The sequence below is a fragment of the Anomalospiza imberbis genome, chromosome Z, assembly GCF_031753505.1.
Source record: "Anomalospiza imberbis isolate Cuckoo-Finch-1a 21T00152 chromosome Z, ASM3175350v1, whole genome shotgun sequence".
NCBI lineage: Eukaryota > Metazoa > Chordata > Aves > Passeriformes > Viduidae > Anomalospiza > Anomalospiza imberbis.
In genome coordinates, this window is record NC_089721.1 from 15277873 (window position 1) to 15304284 (window position 26412).

General features: G+C 36.3%; 1 long non-coding RNA gene across 1 annotated transcript; it reads left to right on the top strand.

Moving 5' to 3' along the window:
- Positions 1-7896: 7896 nt before the first annotated feature.
- On the top strand, positions 7897-20528 carry LOC137464420 (uncharacterized). The gene is made up of 3 exons (XR_010994229.1): positions 7897-8010; positions 15175-15274; positions 19777-20528. It is a non-coding gene; the product is annotated as an uncharacterized lncRNA (long non-coding RNA).
- The last annotated feature ends 5884 nt before the right edge of the window (positions 20529-26412 follow it).

Sequence of the window (26412 nt, forward strand, 5' to 3'; positions counted from 1 at the left end):
TTTTTTCAGTTGTCTGTTCAAGTGAATGAGAAATTGCTGAAAAAGATATGTCTTAAGAATAATGCTTTTTACAAGTTGTTCAAAAGATGGAGGCACAGTGTATTCTGACCAAGGTGACCTATAATTTGGACCTTGAATACTTTAAAGTTGTTCAAAAAGTATAACACAAGTTATAAAACTTGTGAGGATAAACAAATCATATAAAAAGTGGATGTATGGGTATTTATACCAAGTTTAGCTTCTTTCTAGTGTCATGAATGATGCCAGTATAGTTCAAAAGGCTCTATGTATAAGTAACAAAAGTGTGTCATCTCCCAATGACATGGCACTTCTCAAATGTTGTTTTACATTCCACATCTTACACAGCATCCCAACCAGTGCCAGAAGATGGAGATTTTATGAATAATTCTATGCATAAATGTTTACATAAACTTTGCAGTGGTGTACAGATGAGGACTATGACAAGTTTTACTTCTGTAGATATATAACATACCTGAAAACCTCTCACAGAATCAATTGCACCAATTTTTTGCATCACTTTTCCAAGGGTATCAGAACAGCCAATAACCTTAAGGCATGCTGCAGTTAGATGAAGAATCCAATCTAGTCTTCTAAAAGAGAATATCAGCTTTTGCACATTGGTTTCATTTTCTCCAAAAGGATGATCCTGGTTCTTCAGAGAGATAATATGAACAGTGAACAATTCTTTGTTGGATTTCCTCTCTCTCTACACATTTAAATTTCATCATATTTGAAGAACATAGTCATACTGTGTCTGGAATACCCGCATATCCCTATGAAATTTAGAAATGTAAAAATCTATTGTCACCTTCATTTATCTTGACTTGGCAATGGGGTGGAAAAATTTATGAATGATTTATCATTATGAATGATTTTTTGGACCTTCTTAATTTCAGAAATCCCATTTCTTATTGAATGGGATTTTGTTTAGAAACCCTTCCTGTTCTAAGGCTATAATTCAGAACACAGCATTTCTTTTCCTACAAAATATTTGTTAGATGCTTAGGACAAACCAAAGTGTTACTTTGCTATTACGTGTACTAATAACTATGCATAGTAATAAATGAGCACTCAGAGCTTAACTTTTTCTGTAGCTGTTGTATACGAATGAAAACTTGTATAACAGCACTCAAAAATATGGCATTTGCTTTTCTATAAATGTGATGTATGCTTTGAAGAATGTCTATAGAGGGTATGGGCATTCAGTACTCTCAGTGTGTGCTGAGCTGAGCTGTACGAGTTGAGCTGAAAGTGGTTTAGATCTTCCCATGAAAAATTAAAGTCAGCTTAGGTACAGGTCTCCAGTTCTGACGAAGGTCCTTGCTCTCTGGGGACATGGAGAAGGTGATGCCCACAGAGTCAGAGCAAAGCCATGTCTCTGAAAAAGGGTTGCAGGCTGGAGTTTGCATCCCACAAACAGAGGTGAGAGACAGGTCTCACTACAGGCACTGTGCCATCATCTTTGTTCTTCATACACCATAGGAACAAAGATGGAGAAATATCCAGATCTGGGAAGCCACGTGATGTCATGCGCCAAATTGCTTAGTCCACTGCAATTATAGGAAGACTTAGAAAACTGTAGACTACATGGTAAAATTTAAAATAAAACACAGAAGCAACTTATGAAATTAGATATATACAGGGTTTTGCAAGAGGAATAAGAGAGCTTTTTGAGTAGTCATTTTGGTGAGACAAACCAATAGATGAGATAACTCTTCAGCTTTGCCTTTCCTTACTCCATGTCCTGGAGAGGTAAGTGGTGTATTAAAGCCTCTGGAAAACAGGCAACAGACATCACTCAAATTTTCCTTGACCATAACTTCAACTAAACACAATATGAACTTCATTATTAAATGTGGCATTTGTACTTCCTAGCTACTCTCCATGTTTCAGCATCTGGTCCTAATGAAAAACAGTTTATTATATGTAGATTAGGATAAGTCTTAGTCTTTTTTAAATATTAATGCATAAAAATACATAGATATTTGGAAAAACTGAAGATTTTCAGCATTGGAATCTTGGAGAAGTTAGCTGCTAGTGGCAGATTAAGGTTGAAAACTTGATGTCACTGAATCAATGACAGCTTTTGGGAGTTTTCAGTGAGAAGAGGGTATGACTCTTACACTTGTTTTAATAGTTGATTAACAAGATTAGAGACATAAAAATACTTTCTGCTTTTACTTTTGATATTTATCTGTGTTCTACATAAACATCCTTTAGAAAATCTACTTATCAAGCTGAAGCAAGAATCATTCCTTCAAATTGTGTGAATTAGTTTAATTTATGTACTTGACCTTCTTTTCCTTACACAGGTATATTCAGATTCTGGCTATCTGGAATTATGTTCTATAATCTGGAATTTATTGTTTTAGAAGATTTATGCATGAAAAGTAAGGGTTTTTCTTTGCCTAAAATGTCTTCATAAGTATGCGTGTGGGTGGTAAAAAAATGTGTTTTTCATTCACTTCTTCCTTCCTTGCCTTTAGAAAGAATGACTGGGAAAAAATCATAGGAAGCATGCCTTGATATTATACAAGGCTATAATAAAGCCAGGTTATTTGCAACATTAGGTTTTGCCATATAATAGCACCTGCAAAAATCTTATCACAGAACCAGGACTTCAGTCTCAGAACTCATTTTCATGTTTTTTCTAGTTTTTTTGTAAAGGGATAAGCTCGCCAGAAAGATTTATAACCTCTGAAAAATACAGCATGTGGATAACTGGCTCAAAAATCACTATATTTCTGGCTGAGAAATCAATAATGTCTTGCGAACAGACTTTTGATCTGGATGTGGGTTTTTTTGTTTTGTTTTGTTTGTTTGTTTTTAAGGAAGAAAACAGAAAAAGCAGATTTATAGAAGAAAGACCTTTCATTTGAGAAATGGAAAAATCCTCCTAATAGTGATTTCATTTTCACACCTTTGATAAAGAATGTCCTTGTACAACACCATAGTTTCAGCAAAGAATTTTTAAAAAGGCAAGAAATTTCATAAACTGTCTTTTGAATTATAAATAGCAAACTTTTAAATAACCAATTACAGATATCTGATTTTTTGTTTTTTTTTCCTTTTTTTTCCTAATGCTGGTTCACAAGAATATCCAAAAGCACTGTGAAGATCTGCTATGACTTTGCTGTGCAATATATAGCAAAAGGAAACTGCTTTGTCAAAGAAAGGGAAGAAAAGAAAAAGATTTAAGGAAAAGCTCACTGTGCAGCATACAGGAGAGAAAAAGAGGAGCTGAAAGGGCTGGTAAAGGAAGAAATAACTCTTACAAATATTGTTAGAAAGAGCAACATGATTATGTGAGCTGAAGAATAATATGGAGCCAAGTAGAAGATGTCAAGAAAGGTCAACAGTGGTGACAAGTGAAAGCACTTGGCAAAGAGTTAATAGTTTTCCCAGTCATCAGTTCCTAGACCAAATGACCCAGAGGTTCTGCTCCTGTGCTGGTCAGGGAAAGACTGACCAGAAACAGTTGACAGACTGACCACGCACACGCTATTGCACAGAGTGAGTTGAGAAGAAGCTAGCCCTCATTGTAGCCCATCTAACATAGCTCTAATCAGGTTTATCCTTTACAGTTAACTGAATATTTACTGTCTGATCCAGTCTTCTACAGATGTAGACTTCTAACTTGTTTTATGACATCATGAACTGAACAACTCAGGTTAGTAAAAGCAGCCTTGGTCATGTTTGTGTCTGTGGTTTGCAGGTGCACTGGAGAAGACAACGAAGACCCAGAGAGAAGTGAGTAATAAAGAATAGGAGCTGTTAAGTGAGAGAATAGCAGCAGAAACATTTTTCAACTATGCTGAAAGATTCTCTTTATAGGGACAAGAACTATTATTACTAAGAAATGGACTAGAGTTCTTTTATTTAAATTTTCTGGTGAAAGCTTTTAGAGTCTCCTGGGTTTCAGCATCATAGTTGTGTTGTATCACACTTTATTATATTAGTACATTTGAAAAGGCATGATGAGCCATGTACTGAAGTGTGCTCTGTCCTTCAGTTAGACCTACAACAGGGTAGAAATTAGTGTGATTTTCCTATATGTGTTATTGTTTAGGCAGTTGGCAATTGGGAATACTTTGTAGAAGTAATTTTTTATTTGGCTCAGCTGTTAATATAAAACATAAAGATAGCACAAAGCATAACTTTAATTTTAAGCTGAGGAGGAAAAAGGCATTTAAGGTTTCTATCAGGCAACACTAGGGCAAGTGAAGTGTAGTTTTACTCCATCTCACTTGACAGCCTTTGAAATCAGAAGCTGTGTATTTAGATAATGAGGCATATCACCAATTGCAACCAAGCCTTTCTTGCTGCAACTTCGTACAGATATAATTGTGCCACAAAGGTATGCTCTAATTATGCTAATCATGATGCCTTGGCATTCACTCAGAGGAGTCACTCTCTATTCATCAACTGCAAGAAAAGTGTCAGAACAGCATGCTGCTACTTGGCTACTTCCTTAATAGCCCGCTAGCTTCTGTCAAGGGCTGAGTGTCCTGTTCCCAAAGTAGTTTGTCTGATATGAGTTCTACAATTATTTTGTCAGTGTGATGGCTGAATGGTGGTCTGCAAAGATCCTGGTGTTTTTCTTATTGTGGGTGGTATTTGACAGGCTCTAGAACACTAGAGGAAGATGCTGTAATTTTTATTATATTTTAAAGCAAAAAAAAAAAAAAAAAAAAAAGAAAGGATAAAAATTTCAATAAGGAAAGGACAAAAAAAACCCAGAAAACCTTATAATCCACTGCATATGAAAATCAGTGAAATTGATTGTCTGCTGTACAGTTATGAAAACTATGCTTATAAATATTCATATGGGTTCTAAACTCTCTGTAGTGAAATATCACTTCACCTGTCACAAAACAATGAAGTTCCTTAAAAAATTTGAGTATGGTATTAAATAGGAAATTACATCTGTTGCAGAACTCAAAAGCACAATATCCATAGGAGACAGGAGTACATTTTAGATCTTCCAGACAAAACAAATTTAATATGAGAAAAAGGTAGTGATTTTCCAATATCCCAGTATTATTTTCCGGCATGAGACATTTTAAAAGTTTGATTTATGTATTGCAGCATACCTATGCTGAGCATTAAAGCTCTTTATAATATGCTTCAACAAGTAATAACTTTTCTATAAAATCATATTACATTAAATCAATAATATTTATAGAATTCATAAATCTGAATTCATAAGAATTCAGCTTGTCATCATGTGAGAGAGTATTAATCTTCAATTTTTATGAAATGACTTAATAAGCCTATCTTAACACAAGGCTGATTGTAAATGCAAATCTTATAGTAGATTGGGTATTCATCCAGAAGTCTGAAATAAAACTAAATTCAATATGGCAAAGAAAGCCTATGAAACAAATCCTATTTTCCTCCAACTGAGTGACTGCATGAGATGAGAAAATATCTGGAGAATGGTGAGAATGGAAACAAAGTAGAATCTAAGCTACTCTGAGAACTGGCCTCTTCATGAAGAAATATTTTCATATTTTCATCCTCCCCCATTTTCACAAATGGAAAAAATTTAGTCTGTCTCTTAATGAGGCTCCCTTCAGGAAGTGCAACTTGTCCCTGAAATTTTGAGATTTTGCCTATCTCTTTGCTGCAAAACTTGAATTTTTTTGTGCATGGTGGCTCAACTACATTTCTGATAATTTCCATGTAGACTGCAGAATACACAAATATATTTGTAAAGTTGTAAAGGTTATATGAAAATTCAGCTGGATACAAAGGATTAGATGCACTTTTGGTTTCATTCAAGTTTTTTTTTGGAAGAGTCAAAAGATTTCTAAACCAACTTTCAACACACCTTCCATGAGACAAAAAGTTTATCAATCCTCTTCATTCAGCTGAATTTTCATTTAACCTTTAAAAGATTACAAAAAACACTTATAAAAATGTGGCTATATTTATCTTTAAAATGGAACTCTTCATTATTTATTTTAAAAATAATTTGGTTTTGGCCCAAATGAGGATATATTTTGTCCTTTTGTTTCTGCAGATAAGTCAACTGTCAAGATAAATACTAAGAACACAGCAGAAAAATATGTTAATCCTCTACTTATTCATCTCTACAAGAGATTTAAATAGAAATTTATTATGGATATTGCTAGATTCTGAACAGGAGCCAAACTAATTCTATAAAAGTGTTCTCTCTACATATTAACTACCGTAAACATGCAGAGATTCAATCCTATTTACTTCAGTCTCAAAATCTGAGAGGATCCTGGCAGTTTTTTATATGTTTTTGGTTTTTTTTTCAAAAACGTAAAGCAGAATAAAACTGATCACGAATCATTTTGAGTAGTTGCTCTATTTAGTCAAATATCAGAGATATTTCTGTGAGGGTATTTTAGAGATTTCACTTTTCCATTATTGTTCAGCCTCTTACTTGATTAGAGATTTTCAGTGCAAGAAGTAACCCCTAGTCAAATAAAGCATTTTTTAATATTTCATAGTTTCTCTTAGTTTTAACTTAACAAAGGAGCTTCCACAATGGCCTACATGGTGATGCAGATAGTATGGCATCAAAAACAGAAAAATGTAAATACAGCAGCATAAATGACTGTTGAAATTAGTCACTAATCATATTTTTAATCTAGGGGAAAAATTTGGTTAGAATCGAATTCTAATCAATTAATTTGAGATTTTTCCATTTGACCGGGAAAGAGTTATGTTATGTTTTGTATTACACCAAATTTAGAGCAGTTACAGCATCATTACAGAAACTCCAAGCTTATCCTAATATTGGGATCAGAATTTGGTCAGTCTGCTTAACCTGAAGCAAAAAAAGAACCTTAAGCAAACAAACAAGCTTTATGCTCTGTCATTATTGAACCTGTCATATTTTCTTCTTAGGGCTTATGTCTATTATACAATAAATAAATAAGTAAAGTTCTTGGGTTTCCATAGAAAAATAGTGCTTTTAAAATCAAAGTAAAAATCAATTCAAAAGTGAAATTTGTATAGTATTAAAAAAAGAAAAACACACCCAGATTTTACCACATTTCATATTAAAATTATGAGGAATATTCCTTCCTATTTTTCAGTATGTCTGATGCATTCAGACTACTGAGAAACAGATGTCTTGTGTTCTTTAAGTCAGACCAATTGCATAAAAATATGGTCCTATAAATATTCTATGCAAGTATATTTTTTCTTGTATTATTTTGTGTTTACCATTATAATTTGTTGCTAGTATGAAGTTTACAAGGCTTTAGTTAATGCTGAAGGACATACTGCTTTTAAAGAGCAGAATTATTTTAGTGAATGTTTGCAGAAGACCAAAGTACATTACCACAATGAAACGCATTGTGTACATTTAAACATATGGGCTAACATAGGGTCAACGGAATGTAATGGTCTCATTACACACCAGTCTCAAAGCACACTTACTTGCATGTACTGTATACCATTCTGTAGAACTGTTTTATGCATAATTTTTCAAATCTGAGAGAAGTTGTACTGAGACTGTCAACAAACTATTATATTTATGAATTTTGCCCCTTTTATCTGTACTTTCATTCAGCAGTATTTTTACAAGGCTCTTTCCCATCTTCTCTGAGGAATGTATAGTAAGAACAGTCACTGTATAGTCATTTTGGCTGCTAATTCATGTTTATGGCAAATATAAGCATGCATCACAAACCTGTTACATGTACATTGATATATAATTGTAAGTGCTAAAATAAATGTGTAATGCATTAGATAGATAAGACCACTTCTCCAGTATAGCTTTGGGTTTTTGACAACTCATAGATAACTTCAGAATGAAGGCTCATAAAACAAATATTCCATAATCTCAAGATTTTTAAAATAGGTCTCCTCCCTTTTTCTACAAACATATCACATAGATCTGATGGTCATCAGTATAAGTGAGCTAATTGAGGATGTCAAGATTAGAGGTGTTTTGGGCTGCAGTGATCATTCAGTGGTGGATCCTACAATCCTGAGTATATGAGTCAGGTAAGGCCTAAAGTCAGGACCCTGAACTTTAGGGAAGCAGAGTTACAGGTCTTCGGGGAGATAGTGGGATTCCCTAGGAGACTGTCCTCAGGGACAAGGGAGTGGAACAGTTCTGGCAGAGAGTGGAACAGTTCTGTAAGGAGATCTCCCATAGAGTGCCAGAGCTGACTCTCCATGTGCAAGAAATTGGGCAAGAAGACACCAGCATGGCTGAGCCGGGAAAATAAAATAAAGGGAAAGAAGCAAATACACAGGCAGCTGAAGCTCGGACAGGGGACCTGGGAATGCTATAACAAGGAAGTTCAGTTTTGTAGGGATGGGCTGAGGAAGGTCAAAGGCAAAGCTGGAATTGAACCTGGCAAGATATGAAGAATAACAGGAAGGGCTTCTATAGGCATGTAAACCAGAAAATAAAGAAGGTGAATTCCTTCTGATAACACTGACAAAGCTGGTAACAACAGATAAATAGAAGGCTGAGGAACCCACCAAACATTTTATCCCAGTTTTCAATGACAACCTTTCTTCCCACACCTCTTAGGTATATAGATAGCAGGTTGGTGACTGCGGAAGCAAAGCCTCCCCCACTGTAACTAAAAGTTGAGTTCATAACCGCTTGAGAAATCTGAACTTACATAAGCCTCTGGGAACTGGCGAAATGCATCCCAGAGCCCTGAGCAAATCAGCTGATGTAGTTGCCAAACCAGTCTCCATGATATTTGAAGAGTTATGGCAGTCAGGTGAAGTACCACGTGATTGGAAAAAGGGAGACGTTGTACTCTCTTTAAAAAGGGTATAAATAGAACAGATCCTTTTAGAAGCTGGGCTAAGGCTTATGGAGTATAGCGAGATTATCTGAGACATCCAGCATAGCTTTACCAGAGGAAGTCCTGCCTGACCAACTTCTGTGATCACGCAACTCCATCAGTGGACAAGGAAAGGATTACAGATGTCATTTATCTGGACTCTGTAAAACTTTTAACACTCTTCCCTGCAACATCCGTCTCTCTAAAATGGAGAGAGCTCTATTCAATGACTGAACTGTTAGATGGATAAGAAGGTGGTTGTACAATCCCATCCAGAGGATGGTGGTCAATGGCTCAGAGTCCTGACAGATATCATTGACAAGTAGTGTCCTTCAGGGGTCTCTATTTAACATCTTTAATAACATAGATGAAAGGACTGATTGTACCCTTTGCAAATTGGCAGCGATATCAGGCTGAGTAGTGTGGTTGACAACCTGAATAACAGGAGATCCACAGGGACAAGGCCCACTATCAGCACAGGCTGGGCATGAACAGACCCAGAGCAGCCCTGCCCAGAAGGGCTTGGGGGTGCTGTGGGTGAGAGGCTGCACATGCCCCAGCCATGGCACTCACAGCCCAGAGAGCCAAATGTGTCTTGGGCTCCATCCAGAGCCCCATGGGCAGCAGGGGAGGGAGGGGATTCTGCCCCTCTGCTCTGCTCTGCTCTGGTGAGACCCACCTGGAGCACTGCATGCAGAGCTGGGGTCCTCTGAACAGGAAGGACCAGGGACCCCTTGGAGACAGTCCAGAGGAGGAACACAAAGATGAACAGAGGCATGGAGCACCTTTCCTATGAGGAAAGGCTGAGAGAGATGTAATTGTTCAGACTGAATAAAAGGGTTAGGGGTGACCTAATTGTGGCATTCAGTACCTGAAGGGAACATTACAAGGAAGACATATGGAGTGGTACTTAATACATGAGCATTTACTCTGAGGGTGGTGAGGCACTGGCACAGGTTGCCAAGAGAATCCGTGGATGTCCCATACTTGGAAGGGTTCAAGACCAGGCTGGATGGAGCTCTAAGCAACCTGGTCTAGTGGAAGCCCACAGGAGGAGGATTGGAAAAAGATTATCTTCAAGGTCCCTTCCAATCAAAGACATTCTATGATTCTATGGTACATAGTGTTTCTGTCCCTGAGGCCATTCTTCATCAAATTGCTGGTTACAAAATTTGAAAAAAATTTGCCACCATCATCTCCTACTAGTCAGTTAGAGCCCCAGAGAAAAACTGTAGGTATGTAACACAAAATTGATTCTATCTAGATAAACATTAAAGTATCTTAACATGAATAGCTGTGTATAGACTGAGCATTTCACCTGGAGTGGTTGCCTCTGTATTATTAAAACCAGAAGTTCACATGCATTTGTTTACTCTCACTCTTCAAAGTAAAATGTTTGGAGGAATTCAAAGGGGTGCCCAAGGATATGTACTCTAGGACAGCCGATGCAGGAGCACAAGCACTACAAGTCCCTTTATCTCTTCATTTAAGAGCACCCAGTGAGTGCTTGATGCCTTAACCCTTTCAAATGAGCAAGATACAGAAAACAAAGATAGAAACTGGTATATCTGATGTTTAAAAAAATAAGCTTAACTTTGATTCAAGTATGTTAAAAGAGCTTCTTCGGTGTATTCATTTTTCATTTTACTTAGCCTAGCATCTAATAGCCACAACTTGGAGGGGAAAGGACACTGTTTTGTGCATAATTAACAAGAATTTTATTTACAGCCCTGTAAAATTTCTTTTTTTTATCTGGCCTGTTAGTAAGACTAATTGTTGTGTTCCAACAATCAGGATGCTTACATATTATTAAGAGGAGGAAATAATTTTGCAGTAATAAATGAGATTAAATATAGTTTTCTTTCCAGGAAAAGAAATTAGTCTAGTTCTTGTTGGATAAATGTCCTCAAGTTTATCGCAGTCTGAGTGTTTCTCTGTAGGCAGATAGTGTTCAAAGTCTCTAGGGACTGAAAGTCTTTCCCTCACACTCCCACTCCTCAATTACAATTAAATATTATTCCTTATATTCCTTATAGCATTCATTGAGTTAATCCTCAACAGTTTTTTGTAGAAGTCAACTGGTGATTGACGTGTAACTTACGTAAGGTTCAATTCAAACTCTTTCATCTCTAGGTTTCAAATTATCACCTAAAATCAAAGTCAGACATCTTTTTAAAAATACTGTGAACATTTAAGGGTAAAGAAATATTTGATTTTTCTCCTCTTGAAAATGTAACACTATTTAAAAGACAAAAAGACTCCACAACGCCCAGTGTCTTGATAATTTGAAATTGCTGTGTTTATGCTACATGTCCTACATTTCAAGTTTCTGACATTTACTCTGCCATTCTCAGCAATTCCAGTTCAGATCCTCCTTCCTATAACCAGGATGTGTAGATCAGAACATACACAATACACTGAATTTGTTGAAAAATCAGTTTTAAAGATAATCTTCCAACCTAAAAATTCAGGCAGAAATTCTTTGGCTGTGGCTAAATCTAATTTAATATAACTTATTTGAAAACAGTTTGTAGCAAGCTCAGCTTCATGCTGATGCCTGTGTCAGCAAGCATCTCTTATTTCTCATCCTCACATTGGATCTGGAAATCCCAGCCAAAAGGGGAAATTTCCAATCCCTCTTGACTCTCTATGCAAACCCATTTACAGGACTTCCCTATTGTATGGGGCAAAATTCCCTCTTTCTTTGAACAAAAAATAACACTAGCTGCCTTAAACAAATGCAAATGTATTTTTTTCTGCAGATATTTAAATTCTAGCACTTACAAAATATAACGTCATTTTTTTTTTATTTAATGCCACATTAAAAAGAATATTTTTTTTTATGGTTGCAGGATAATAGGTAAGGGTCCTGAAGTATAGCACTTTCAGCATTCATTAAATTGTGAACAAACATTGTCTTCAATGTCGCAGAATGTCAACTCTCTTTTGCACGTACCGCCAAAGCTGGAGCAGACAGGAGCAGACTATCCAACTTCATACCACAGATTGTGATGACTGAATGATCTTTCCTTGATGCCTAACCCCCTATAGGCTATCACAGTTATACATTTGCACAATGTGCAATTCAATTTACTAAACTTACATCCTGTACTTGAGAACTTGCTATAACCTACTGTCTATTTCCTACCAGTGCCATCTTTTACTGAGGAGAGGAAATCTCACATGTTTAGACATATTTCACCAGCCCCTGGACCATTGTCACAGATCTTCAAAATACCATGCAGTTGTCTCCTCCTGGCTTGCACTAGGAATACAGATGCCAGGACATGGTTGCCACAATTACCCAGGGAAATTCACCCCTTTTTGAGAAAAGATTTGGGGCTTGGGAAACCAATATAGTGGAATGTTGTATTCCTCTGGGAAAAGTTTTTTCCCCCAGAGACCCCTGTAGCTGTAACTAACCATGTTAGCTTAACCCTTCCTTCCTTTCTTGACCCAATTGGCTGAGAGCCAATTCTCTTTTCCTGAGCAGGAGTCTAGATAAGGCCCTGCCCTTCCTTGTTCGCTCTTTTTCCCTCTTCCTCTCCCAGAAACCTCCAAGAATAAGCGTCTTGGACCACATCGGGGGTTAGAGCCCCTTTTGGAATCTTTTTCCTTAACCCTGAAATATTTCCCCCAAAACTCTCTTAGATCTGGGCTAGCCTAGTAACACTAGGGGCCTGTGGGGGTATTTATTTCAGTGGAGGAGTCTCTTAGATGGCCAACAAGTCCATATGTTTATATTAGAACCTTCAATGGAAAACTTGCCACATGAATTCAAAAGTTATTTTCATCTGCAACTCCATGACTTCAAATCACATTAGTCTAGCAAGTGCAGATCTGGAATTGCTGTGTGTTTCTAGAAGTTAACTTGCTTAACATGTTTACTCCAAAAGGATCTAAAATTACATTTCTTTTCTAAGGTTATCCATATCCATCTGGTTTCAAATACATCATTCCTCTTTCTTCCACAATTGTGTTTGTTCCATGTAAAGGCTTCATAATACCTCCCAAATTTGTTTCACATTGCTCTGAAAGTGTGGGATTGACTCACACACACACACACACACATGCATACGTATAGTTGTTTTTCACTATGGTTTACTTTGGGAGAGCTTCTTTACAGCTTGGAAATTTTCAATGTGTTAGAAGAGTATTGATGGTATCCTGTATGTGCTTTGGAGTACATTAGACAGAGCATATAGTGCTTGCAGCTATAGTGTTAAAAAAGATGTAAAGCTACAAACTTAAAGAATATGTGTGAGTCATAGACTATTTAAAACACCCCCTACTAAGTACACCCTGTATGCTTGTTATGTCAGTTGGTCTTACTTTATACCTGCTATTCCAAGAAAAATGAACTGACACATTTAAACAAAAGTAATGAAAGAGCAGAGCCAAAGCAGCAGCATAGATATGCTGCCTGCACATGGTCTTCTTCTTGGACAGATCTGAACTTTTTTCAGTGTCAGGCAGTCTTAGATTTGTGACCAAAGCGTATTCTCCTAACAAATCTGTCTGAGTCTGAAAACAAGGAAATAAACAGCAACTATGAGCAATGCAGTTTCTTGACAATATATCCCTCACTAGGACAGCTCACAATAATGTTTTTCTATCAGTTTTCCATTATTCCAGATTTTATGCAGACTAAGCGATTTGAAAAGGCCTGCCAGTGACTGGCTCCAAATAAATGAAATACATACATCCACTTTAAGTCACAGGCTCAGTTGCCTGCTTTTCAAGCATTTAATTCCCACCTTCAATACTATAAGTTTTTTGTCTTACTGTTTCCAATCTGCTAAAGAGGGTACATAAAATAATTTAATTTCATTGTATTTGCACACACAAATATTCATTTTTGGAAATATTTGAGCAAATTCCTCTTTTGTACTCATACATGACACTGCATTGAATGCATAATTTAGTACTTATTTTCAGAACAAATAGCCTGGAAAAATTGCATGCACAATTGATAGTAATTTGAGTGTGCAATCTGAGGTTGGAGCTTATTAACATATTCATTCTGCCTAAGATCTGTGTGCAAACTCCAACCATGCTGTCTCTTAACAAAAATTGTACCAAGCAGCAGAAACAGCATGAACATTACATCAGGGCATGGTACAACTGAGAATGAAAGAGAATGAAGGAAGATAATATAGTGAAGTGCAGATAATTATTTAAATTCACTATAAAGCAAAGCCAAAAGCTTTAAAAATATTTTATGGAAAACAGATTTTATTACCATGATAAAAAGAAATTATTTCATAATTCTGCAAAACTTCTAATGGAGTTTTCACAGCAGAAAAAATCTAGCCACAGTAGAAAAACTTAATTTATAAAATTAACTCCCATAGTTTTATTTCTTTATTTGAGTAAATGAAGTTGTTGATTGGAGAGCCACAGTACATTAAGGCTGTCTGTCTCTAACAAAAATCTACATTCTCCATGCCCACAGCTCATGGTGTGAATTTGGACACCCTTAAATATTAAACTTTATGACATTTATCCAAATACTCTGTAATTCTGCATCCTGACTGTTGGTGAAATAAGAGCTAAATCATCATCCAGAAAGAAAAATCATAATTATTTTTTCTCTCTACACAGAATCAGGACTGCTGAAATATAATAATTGATATATAACACTGGCATACATGCACAGATTAAGAAAAGAGATCTGTCATACTGAAAAGAATTCCTTAGACAGCCACTTGTCTTGTGTGAGGGCAATGGCATCATACAATTTTCTTAATTACTATCTATGAAATAAAGAGAGCATGGCAACAGAACATACATATGCAAAAAAGAATATAGTAACATTTACAAAATGTTCTCTATATGCTGACACAAGTACATAGACAAAACCATAACATCTTATACAAATAACTGACAAATCAAAGAAACTGCTAAACGTATAAATTCACTATGAACCAAGGTTATGTATTTAATAGTACAGTTTTGCAGAGTATGTCTTTCAGCACTGATGCATTACATAAGAGGATTTGACAAGGTTACAATTTGTGTTACTAATGGAAATTCTTTTCAAGAATTAACCTTTAGGCTAAAAAGAATGACAGATATTCAAATATTCTCAAATGAGTATTTGAATTGAAAATTTCTATTCATTTTTGCTCCCCAACAGAACTTCCATCCTGCATTGCAGTGTGTCATACACACAATTGAATTCTTAACAGCTGCCATTCAATGGAGATGCAGAAGACCATTTGAAAGTAATATTTTGCTCTGTGTGACATCTCATTTTTTTCTTCTCAGAAATCATAATTTTTTTACACATCTAGTAGTCTTCCTAACAGGAAACCAGCCCTGCCTGTCATTTTGATTGGGGAGGAACCTTGTTTTCCAGGTCACTGGCTTGAATTCTGAAACAAGATATTCATGAGGGACCTGTGTGGGGAATTTACATCTCAGTGCAGAGTTTTCCTCTCCATTTGTCAACATACGAGGTCAGTGAGCTGCTCCCTTGTCAGGGGGAAGATAATGGCTGCTGCATTGCCTCCCACTTATTACACACTCAGTGCATCTGACCTTCATGTGAGACCCCCAAAGCATTCTGATTTTTGGCTTTCCTCATAACCTAACTCAAGCCCCTTTTCCCACGAACCTACAATCTGTGACTTTTGGTAATCCTCTTCTGTCTTCAATCATATTCTAACACATAAGTCCTATTGCTGCACATTCCTTTATTTCACAAAACTATAGGATGCTTACATTTAGCATTATTTGAGTGAAGAGACAGAGTGTTAATATGGTAAAAACAGTAATATGCTCTTATTATTTGCTTACGACTTTCTTTTAGCATTATTATATTACATCATTACATTATTTGTACCTCCATCTATTTTTTTCTCAACTCTTTAGAGTTTTAAAAAAGATAATAGCACATGCTTTTATTCTGAGCTCCTGAATTTAGGAAAAAAAAACAAAAAAACAAACCCAAACCACCAAAACTACCTATGTACTGGTTAATATAAATTTGTCACCCTCATACACACTGTTATGCTATCATATATTAAGTTCTTCTTATGTTAAATATACAGCAAAGTCAATTACTTAAAATGTGAATACTGAACTTTGATTTTACTAAGGCCAGATTTAAACATATCAAAGTAAAAAAGTAAGACTGACCACAAGACTGTCATTTTATATTGCTTTGCTTTGCTGGTCCTTAATTCATGGATATTTCCAGCATATTATGTGAGCTGCCATGTTATCTGTACAATGACAATGACCAATGCCATGAAAATGTTATCTTATGGTGCCACAAATGTAGATTTAAGATTCAAGTATTTCTACCACATGAAAGAGGCATAAGGAGAAATTGGCTTGTGCATATATGTAAATGAGCTAGTGATGACGTGGTTCTGGAGTAAAAGTAAATAAGCCTTCCTATACTGAGACTTGAGGGATTTTAGTAAAAACAAACTAATTTTCTTGTTTCAAAATTTTATTTAAATCTCAGACTTGATTGTGTCATTGTTCTAGTCAATATTGTTTCCCACTACCTATGACATTTGCGTCATTCAGTGAAAAGCGTTATGGTTAAGCAATTCATTTCATGCCAGTGCTCTGCTCCAGCACTCCATCAAAAGCTCCACACATTCTTAGCATGAATGACTCTCCAATTAGTCTGTCTTCAGAGTAAATAGTTCCATGTACTAGAGAAAAAGATTTTAAATTGTGTATAAGCAGCAACTGAGGAAATGAAGGTAAATAGTTAAGTGTGGGGACAGTTCACTTACACACATTACTTTTCCAATAATTTTTGGTTTTAAAATGAAAACATTCAGAGACCTAAGCACCAAGCTTAAATCAATTAATGCATGAATAATTACTGTTATTCCTGCTATTAAGATTTTATAATTTTCTATTAATTTTAAGACCTCAATCTGTTCTCCACAGCTACCTATTGGGAAATTGCCTTTTAGTAACTGTCACACTAAATGTTATCTAAGCCAGAAAACTGAGCCAGAAAGGTCACTGCTCTGTGATGTTGTTAGGATGCTTCAATAAGACTCTCTGGAACAAAACCTTTGCAGAAAACAACAAAAAACTGCTATATCCTAAAAAGCAAGAACAGACACATAGTTCAGGTTCAAAATTCTACAACCTGCTTTCCAGTCTGATTTGGCTCATCTAGTCTGGGACGAGTTATGTAAAAAGATTCAATATAGCACTGGCTCCAGGAAAATTTGGGAAAGATAGAATAAAAAAAATATAGTACACAATCCCAATCCTGATTCATGGTTGAGTTCAAAAATCTAAACCCACATCACTGTGGACGAAAAAACCCTAGTCATAGTAAAATTGGTTTATATTTCTTAGATTTACTATCAATTGTTCAATTTACAGAAATGCTTTTGAATTTAAATGCTGTTTAAACTTAGTGACAGGGGTCTGAAGAGTGCATGGTGTTTACATTTTCAAAGAATGCATGAATATCCAGTACAAGAGACAAATTTCACTGAAGAGAAATAGGTTTATCTGGAAAAAAATTTACCAAACACTATATTAACATTTCAACAAGAAATAGAGTGTAACTTTGTAAGTCAGTATAAAAACAAGGTTGCTGTTTTGCATTTGAGAATATCAGTTCACTGCTTTATTTTCTTGCAATTATTTGAAAATAATCTGGATAACTTTACAATCAAGGTATTTCCTCTTGGCTCCCTGGTATACACCAGGCTGCCTGAGGAGATGATAGACATCCTAAGGTGTCCACAGCATAATCAGTCTGAAGAGCCTCCAGTATTAAAATTCTAACTAATGATAATCAAAAAGAAACAAAAACAATAACAAGGTTGTATAAAAAAGCCAGCAGATAAAAGGACTACATCTGATTTAATGGAACAGGTAGATGTCTATCTGCTGCTAATATGTATCACCAAGGTATGTGACTTTTACATGAGACAAAGAGATATCCCAGCTGTTCCTAGGGCAGAATTGACTGAACTGTACTCAAAGACACTTGTTATTATTCAGAAAAAACTCTTCATACAAATGTAGAAGTAATCACACAGGACAACATTTTGTTCGTCCTTAAGACAGTTGGATGCTTTTATGTACTTTATAGTAATCAGGAGAGATTAAACATGCACATACTGCAGTGGCTATGCAAGACCACAGGCCAGAGAGGTCTTAAGAACTGATCAGAAAACAGTCTTGGGAATATGATCTAGTTGAAGACTCTTGCTGGGAGACATTTCTCACCATCTTGTACACGACCAGCCATTCTTTCTGTCTTAGAGATTTCATTCCGCTTACAAACATTTCCCTATACCAACATAAGAATATTTTTAAGCACTGTCTGGATCTCTGTGCAACAGCAGATTTTATCAACTACTGGCAATACTCCTGCTTCAAAGTGAATTTTTTAAAATAATATAGATCTATAATAATCTAGGATCAGATAGGCAACAAGACAGGAAGCTGTAGCATATTTCTGGTGGTATGAATTGCAAGCCCTGCGTTTCAATAAAATATCTCCCTGATGGAAGGGAAAAAGCAGTTAGACAAGAGATGTCCTTTTTTTTAGCTCACAGTTTTATCTCAACTCCTTTCTTTAACACAGACCTGCAAACTTCAGATCTACCTTGGAGAGCATCGCTTTTACAGTACAACTTTTCTGAAAGTGCTTTTCACACTAGAGAAGGGTTCAAACCATCCTCTAAATTTTTTAAAAATTTCAAATTGAAATTAGATTCTCCTCTTAGAAGTGGTAACAGACTAAATATTCCCCTGAGGTCTGGCTGACCATATTGTGCCCAATTAATTTCTGAAGGTATATTAAATCTGTATAATTGGAGCAGGCATAGAATACATCTTTTTTTTTCCTATTGTTTATCTCAATATTTCTGGATTTTAAAAAGCAGTGAAGTCACATGCTAATTTGTTATGCCCCAGACACAAATGCACATCCATTATAAAAGCCTCCTCTGTGCCATAAGCTGATAGGGCATTAGACAGTGGTCCAGACACACATGAAAGCCACATTTATGCTTCCACATTACTTAGGAGGAAGACACCAGTGCCATTGTCACTTGGAAAGATAAAGAGCTCCTGGATACCAAATTGTGTGAGCTTCCGAAGGTTACCTCGGATGGACGTTATTCAATTCTGTTTCTTACTATATTTCTTCAATATCTGTTTCTTATTTCTTATTGTTCTCCAAAGAAATATCACCACCATATTTATTCCAAACACTAAGATGAAACTCGTTTCAAAAAAACACAGGTTCCTTTGTCTTTGGATGTCCTAAAAAAAGCTGGGAATGGTTACCACTATGCTTCCCATGCTACACCAAAACTGGAACAAACCCCCCGCCCCCCCCCCCCCAAATCTAAGATTTCTGTAAAATTAAATGTTTTCCTTCATGCTTTTAGATATTATGAGATCCATAATAACATGCAGAATAAGTGCTGATAGAAAATACAATGCATGTGAAAAATACAATGCACTTGAAAAGTTCAATGCTTATTATTTACTTATTATTTGCAATAAATCTTCTGTGGCAGCACAGTTGTGCACATAAGAGCTTCAGAGCTTGATCTGCTACTACAGAAGTTTGTTCCTATAAGAATAAATACAATGGAATCTAAAAATCATTTGTCAGAACACAAAAAGCAGAAACATTAGTCAAAACCACTGAGGAATTAAACAGAGGAAGTCTGCACAATACACATAAGCATACATTATTGATAACTAATAAATTATTCCACTTTGGAGAAAGGAGAAGAAATTGATTGAAATAGAATGAGTTAATATTATGCATATGATGATAATTTTTTGAGGTTATTTCTATTTCATAATGTGATACAATAGAGTATTGCATTGCAAAACTGGAAAAAAATAATTTTCAAGAATCATTTGCTTTAAGTGCTTAGCATGAAAAAAATAAAAGAATGTTGTTGTAAAAACAAATTTTTTTTTCTTCTTTTCTCTGTCCCAGAAACAAATAAGGAGTAACCTCTCTATACCATTCTCAAGTGGCTTTCAGAGTTCTGAAGACAGCTCTGTATATTAATGGTTTGATATTTATTCTACTGAAGGATCAGCAAGATAAATAGAAGATGAAATGCAAATATCTGATCTAGCAAAACTCTAAGTCTCCCATGCATCCTATAGCTTTATGCATTAATGCATTTTTAATACACCTCCTTCCTTTTGTGATTAGACTTGTCAGAACTGGAGCTCCAAGATCACTAACAACTCAGTAGGCTTACGACAGTTTTCCAGAACAAGTTCTCCACGTGTGTGAAAGCAAAACTCGCTAGCTAAAGAAAAGCCATTACATTATTGCGATGTATACCCTCTTTTTTTTATATTTTATCATCCTATGGAGCACTACAGTTTTCTAAAGAACTACTTATGTATATCTGTCACCTGCTTTTCATCTTCCTACGCATGCTGAACTAAGTGAACAATAGCAGTGAGGGTGCCCACTGTTTTAATATTCACTTGTAGTCATGCAGGAATAGAGGCCTTTCTGTTGTTTGGGTAACACAAGGAGGGATTTACTATCCAGAGCTCCTATTTGTGAGTGACAATCACTGATTGTCTGTCCAAACTGGCAACTTGTAGCTAAGATAAATGACCTTTAAGAACATTTTCCCTTTTCCCATTATTACCCTTTCCAATATTATTTAATGTGACAATAGGGCATCTTCATAGTTTTTCAGCACATAGCTTGTTGCCCTTAAAATGAAAATATACCATTTCTACATCAACAAACTTACTTCTATAAATGCATGGTAAAAGCAATAGTGCTCATGTTATTTTAGTTTTTCTTGCATATAAGGAACTGCATCTTCAAAAAAGATGACAATAACAGCTCATTAAATTTATTCCTAAAAGAAAAGTTGGTTTTGAAGCACATGCAGAATCATTTTTAGAAGGTAAATCTTTATGGATTTGATGTTTTTTTCAACAAAAAAAATCATATTTGTGATCACTGTCAAAAAAAAATCGCTGTCATATTGGTATTAATCCCTAGAGAGAAAAAATTGTTGTTTTAAGACAAGTTGTACACTTCTCAGACATTTAGATGGAATTCAGACTCATAGCAAATGGATTATACTATTTGCATCTCTTGTTTTGCTACTAGGAGGTGTATAAAAATCAGAATAAATTTTTAGTATTTTATGAAGAGTGTTACTCATATTTCTACTGCATTGGCCTGGAAGAGGGGTACCGAGGAGGGAAAAAGCAGATGAAAATCTTCACAGAATGTTAAGGTTGATTTTCAAAAAACTCAAGAATGTCCATCATTCCAATGAGAGTCAATAAAAAAAAATCAGAAAAGCAAATTCATTAACTGGTATCCTAACTGGGGAAAATATCCAAGCACTTGATGCTTACGGAACACCAATACTGTGCTATCTATCCTGAAGAAGGGATCTGAAACATTCCCATTTTACTCAAAACGAAATTTACCAAAATCAGAAGAAACGCGCTCTCAGATGATAAAGTGTTATTTTGCTTCAGCTTCTCAAATGACAATCCAAATAATTCCACTAATTTTTATGATTTTTGGTGAGATATTATAAATTCACCATACCTTTGCTGTAGTAAAAATGCAGAGTTTCTCTATATCTTTTAGGTAATGGGCTAACTTTAAAACAGCACAATCTGCAGAGGTGAAAATAGATATGGTGAAATCATTAATATATGTTTAATATTAATACAGGGAAAGAGAAAAGCCTGTAGTTACTTGCCAAAGAAGAAAGCTAAGAAATTTGTTCTTAAATACACCTATAGCTCTTTTACTCTCCTTTTGCATTTTCTTTTGTGTACCACAGATATTCTTTGCACAGTAGGTTCTCATGTAAATAAAAAACAAATAAAAGAGAAAAAATTTGAAGATACAAATCAATATATATTGTCAAAGTTTACAGGAATATACCATACAGTACATCTAGCAAAGAGGCAATTAAATCTGTCCTAGAAGCCCTTGTCATAGAATCACAGAATATTCTGAGTTGCAAGGGACCCTCAAGACTGACAGAGTCCAACCCCCTAGCCCTGCACAGCACCATCCCCAGGAGTCACACACTGTGTGCCTGAGAGCATTGTCCTGCTGTGTCAAACACTACTTGAACTCTGGCAGACTTGGTGCTGTGACCACTTCCTTGGGGAGCCTGTTCCAGTGCCCAGTCACCCTGTGGGTGAAGAACCTTATCCAGCCTAAACCTCTCCTCTCCTCTCCTCTCCTCTCCTCTCCTCTCCTCTCCTCTCCTCTCCTCTCCTCTCCTCTCCTCTCCTCTCCTCTCCTCTCCTCTCCTCTCCTGAAGCTTTTTTGCTAATCAAATATTTTTCCATGTTTCTATAGAGATTTCCTCTGTCTGCTTTCTGCTTTCAGTGCAACTGTCACCAACTCCCTTGTTCACAAGCATTCTCTACTGATTCCCTTCTACATCTGCTAAGCTAATAATTTCTCTTATGGAATTGCAGCAAATGCTTGACTGAAATTCAGATAGATAAAGAACTTCTAAATGTAACTTTATTGAAGACAAATATCACCTGCTTGATGATAATGCATTTTTACTTCTCAAAACCTTGGAACACTTTAGAATAAGTACTTTCCTTCTGTTTGAAACCTTATAAAAATCTATACTCTTCATTTTGTTATTGAAATTTGTCTGGTTTTTATGTTTAGTGACTCAGAAAACATAAACTGTTGCTTTGTAGGAAAAGACATAAATAATATGTACTTGCCTAAATATGTAATATACAGAACTACAGGATGTAGGATTAAATGCTATGCAAGACATAAAATATATTAAAGTATTAGAGATCATCCAAAGCAGGGCCACAAAGAAGGGGAAGGGCCTTGAGGGGAAGCCATATGAGGAGCAGCTTAGGTCACTTGGTCTGTTTAGCCTGGAGGAGACTGAGGGGAGACCTCATTGCAATTACAAATTCCTTGTGAAGAGGAAGGGCAGGCACTGGTCTCTTCTCTGAGTGCCCAGTGACAGGATCCAAGGGAATGGCCTGAAGTTGTGTCAGGGGAGGTTTATTGTTACAGTCAACCCATATGTCTGTATGCATAAGTCAACCCAGTGTCTTCAAGTATAAGTGAATATGGTTTGTACGTTTGGGGGGTTTACTGACATATAAAGACATAATAAGTAAGTTTGCCAGTGATACTACACTGGAAGGAGCTTTTGACTCCCTCAAAGTCAGAAGCCCCACAGAGAGACTTGGACATATCTGAGGGCTATGAAATCCCCAACTGTATGAAGGCTGACATGGGAAAGTGGCAGATTCTTCACCTGGGATGGGGCAACTCCGTGTATGCCGAGATGTACATGGAGACTGGGGAATGAGAGGCTGGACAGCAGTGCCGTGGAAAGGGCCCTGCGGTTCTGGTCCATGGCAAGCTGAACATGAGCCAGCAGTGCCCTGGCAGCCAGGAGGGCCAAGGGTGTCCTGGGGGCATCAGGGACAGCATTGCCAGGCAGGCAAGGGAGGGGATTGTCCTGCTCTGCTCTGCTCTGGGGCAGCCTCACCTCAAGTGCTAGGACACTTTTGGGTGCCACAATAGAAGACATTAAACTACTAGAGAGAGACCAAAGGAGGGCAAAAATAAGATGATGGGCCTTGAGGGGAAATCATGTGAGGAGCAGCTGAGGTCACTTGGTCTGTTCAGACTGGAGGAGACTGAGGGGACACCTCCTTGCAGTTACAACTTCCTTGGGAGGGGAAGAGGAGAGACAGGCACTGGTGTCTGCTCTGTGTTACCAGTGATAGAAGTCAAGAGAATGACATGAAGCTGTATGAGGAAGGGAGGGAGCTGGGTGAATGGGCATTGATAGGGACAGGGGTTTGCTTGAATATCAGGAAAAGTTTCTTCCTCCAGATGGTGTTTGGGCACTGGAACAGTCTCCCCAGGGAAGTGGTCACAGCACCACCCTGACAGAGCTCAAGAAGCATTTGGATATTCCTCTCAGGCATATGGTGTTATTCTTGGGGTGTCCTGTGAAGGACCAGGAGTTAGACTTGATGATCCTTGTGAGTCCCTTCCAACTCAGGATATTCTATGATTCTGTGAAATCAACCAGTCAGTGCTTTTACAGGAGGAGTAAATATCTGTGCAATGGAACAAACCCAGAAAAATGGTGAATTTGGAAGTAGACATTCTTCCACATTTTCTGACCCAGCTTAATCTATTTTGCAACTGAAAAATACTGTTTCTCCAATGTTCAAAGTATATGTGTTCATAAAAATGAGTCCTGAAAGATTTATATTAATGATAACTGACATAGTTAAATGAGAGTTGCTGATACTTTCTTGCCAACAATAATTAATACCAATTACTGAAATACTACTAGGTCTTTTACCAAAGGAATTGTAGGAACATTCATTTTTGCTGTGACTAAGCTTCTTTGCTAGTTATTTTATCATTTTTATACTATCTTTACTCCCACTGTGATAATTTAGAACTTGTTAGAGCTTTGTGATTTATAGCAGCCTTTTTTTCAATCATCTTTTAGTTTCAAACAAAACTTCATACATTTTATTTCTTGATATATAATAATTATTAAAATAGTGATTTTAGAGAAATGGAATTATAAAATGAGATTATTTACACAGCTCTGTTTATTTTAGATTACTGTAATAGTGATTAGTCTATATTAAGACTAAAATAGCTCTGACATTTCATTTTAAGAGAAAAAAAATGTACAAAAGAAAGAACTCTTCTTTGAATCACATAATTCTATCACTTCTTAAATTATCCCAGTGGGGTAAAGATGTTCTTCTCCAAAGCTAGCAGGACACTCAGTCAATTTTCTACAGGGAGAGAAAAAAGCAGCATGTGCTCACAGACACACATATTCTTAAAAGTGTAAGTTTGTGATGGTGAGAGACTTCATAACACATTACTAGTCTCATGAGCCATTGAGTCCTGGGGATTGGTAAATGGACTCTGAAGCCCTTCACTACTAAATTCATGTTAGGAGAAGCTTTTGTTTCTCGGGACAAGACATCTTACCATCCAATGACTGTGTGATCAACTGTGTGAAATGCATTGGTGGCCTCAGTTCAGATCCTAGTGGACAAGTAATTACTGCTGCTGTTGACCTGCAGGCTCTTTTTCACTCCGTTACACAGGTACAAACAAGTAACTCCAAGTGAATTGAACTAGTGTAAATGCAATTAGATTCTGGCTCTTTAGTGGCCTGTTGCAAGCCTGCATGCCAAGCTTCATGCAGTTGTGTCAACCTAACCATCTCCCACATTAAGCAAAGTCCAACATAACCAAGGACATTCAGAGTGTCATGCAGAATTCACATGGACTGCAAACTCACTATAGAGATACAGCCCCATTTAAGAAAAGTTTTCAGTCTACAATATGTTATGAGACTGATGGTGATTAGCATTAACTGTTAAGTTTACATTGTTAAGAAGAATATAATACAATCTAAATTATATTGATAGTTCTGAATTCAGAATATTGTAACAGGCTCTGAACTTTCACTGAGAAGAAATCAACATTTTAATTCAGATATAAGATACTGTGTATGATATTAAAAATATATTTAAAATAACAGAAAAACTGACATGGGATTTATTTTTGTTGTATTTTTTGTGACTTGAGTATGCTTGAATTTTGTCACTAGAATATGCTTGAATAAATGTTCACCCATATAAGTATAGTTTGAAATACTGCCCTCCTGAATAGGCTTATATTATTAATACTGCCCTCCTGAATAGATTTATGTAGCTTTTGAAATTCTAACTTTAACATTTTCAGAAATCAAAACTAATTTCTTATCAAAACATAAGATGTAATTAGGAAAAGCTAATTAATTTAATTTGGGCCAATCCAATGAATTACAAAAGATACAATGTAAAGCAAAAAATACAAATCAAGCAAGATTCTTTTATCTTCCTCATTCCAGAGAACATTAGTGTAAACGAAAACAGGGTATTCATAAGTAATCTGAATAGGAAGCTCCTGGCAGAAGGAATTTTCCAGTTAAGGTGTTCAGATTTGTCAAAAACAAATTAGCAGTTTTCAGGGGAAGCCTGGAGACAAGAAACCAGTCCTGAAGCAGTAGTTGGGAACCTGGATTCAAATATTTTCTCTGATGAAAGTACATACGAATCTCTGCTCCCCATGCAAAATGAAAACAAATATCAGTCTTTTTCATTTATGACACTCAGTTTCCTCCTTTTGGTACTACTATCTTTCCAGAAAACCAGTGAAAGGACAGGAAATCAGAGCTTAGTCTCCCAAGGACAGGTAAGAGCATGAGTGGACATTGGTGTAATTCCCACACTCATGCTTTTTTTCTACTGTTTTTCTGCTATTTCTATTGGTAGTTTAAAAATCTACCAATTCCAGCATTTTGTAAGGTTTTCAACTTGCCCATCCTGTGGGATGGAAACACTTTTCATCACACAACATGTTCATGGGATGAGAAAGTGTGTTGTCCTTGCCTGCCAGGAAAGGTACACAGATACTTGGCCACAGGTAGCACAAGCTGCTGCACCAAGGCATGCATGGAAGTGAATGCACTAAAAAGCAGTGAGTGCCTTCAGTGTCTTTGTTAATAGAGGTTTAAATCTCCAGCTTGACATT